Below are 1,589 nucleotides of genomic sequence, written 5' to 3' on the forward strand. Positions count from 1 at the left end.
TAACCTCCTTCCAACATAGTTGGTGGAGGTAAATATGTATTGAAACAAGGAAGAATATCGGAAGTTTGGATTGGCATAACAAAATTCAAGATTTTGCCTTTAAAGAAACATTACGAATGTAGTTGTCGGACAACAAAAACAAAGTTGAAACATTATTGAACATCATAAGAAAATTTGACAAATCAATTCTTTCGTTCACTATACAAGAGGACAAAAAGCAAAAAAATTAATTTGCCTAGATGCAAGAAACTATTTCACACACTTTTGTGCACAAAAAAAAAAAAAAAAAAAAAAAAAAAAAAAAAAAAAAAAAAAAAAAAAAAAAACTTTTCAAAGACAAGAAAGTCATAAACTCACAAAAATCTTCCAAAGACACAGAAGAAGAAGAAGAAGAAGAAGAAGAAGAAGAAGAAGAAGAAGAAGAAGAAGAGGTGGTTAAACAAAATCTCACTATTGAACATAAGAAAGAATATTTTATGCATTTATCCACACAGACCAAATCTTGACTTTCAGAATCCCTTGAAAATTAAGAAAATTACGAAAAAAAAAGAACCCGAATAGCTAATAAGAAATAGAAGAAAAAAGTAAAATAAATAAATTAGGAGATAGAACCGCTCGCAGATATATAGAGAGCCACCGGTGGATAGAAGTTTCCCGAACTTTCTCAAGGATAGGGAAGGAGCGGGAAGGCTGAGCTCTCCTACACACACATAGGGGAACCACAAAACTTATTCAAAGACCCTCTCTCCTCTTATTAACATATGAGAGAGAGAGAGAGAGAGAGAGAGAGAGAGAGAGGAGAGAGAGAGAGAGAGATTATTCATCGGGAGGAAGAGATCTTTCCTAAGATAGATCAACTTTCTGTATCAAAAGGTAACGAGAGAGAGAAGAGAGAGAGAGAGAGAGAGAGAGAGAGAGAGAGAGAGAGAGAGAGAGAGAGACTACTGGTATTCTAAATGGATGTCGAATTGAGAGAGAGAGAGAGAGAGAGAGAGAGAGAGAGAGAGAGAGAGAGAGAGATTCTTCATCGGGAGGAAGAGATCCTTCCTAAGTTAGGTCAACTTTCTGTATCAAAAGGTAACGAGAGAGAGAGAGAGAGAGAGAGAGAGAGAGAGAGAGAGAGAGAGATTCTTCATCGGGAGGAAGAGATCCTTCCTAAGTTAGTTCAACTTTCTGTATCAAAAGGTAACGAGAGAGAGAGAGAGAGAGAGAGAGAGAGAGAGAGAGAAGAGAGAGAGAGAGAGAGAGAGAGATTCTTCATATGGAGGAAGAGATCCTTCCTAAGTTAAGTTCAACTTTCTGTATCAAAAGGTAACGAGAGAGAGAGAGAGAGAGAGAGAGAGAGAGAGAGGAGAGAGAGAGAGAGAGAGAGAGATTCAATGGGATAGAAAAGGCTATTTTATATACAATTCGAACTAAAACAGAAATAGTATAACTGCTACTAGATTCAAGACGGCAGAACCCATTTTTCGATAAAAAAAAACTTAAAACTAAAGATTATGAATTAGGTATCACCATCTAACGTACATAAAGTAGTTTGCGTTGTTTAATCCCCGAAACATATATTTGTAATATATCGCAATCTAATT

This window comes from Palaemon carinicauda, chromosome 3, assembly GCF_036898095.1.
Source record: "Palaemon carinicauda isolate YSFRI2023 chromosome 3, ASM3689809v2, whole genome shotgun sequence".
Lineage (NCBI taxonomy): Eukaryota > Metazoa > Arthropoda > Malacostraca > Decapoda > Palaemonidae > Palaemon > Palaemon carinicauda.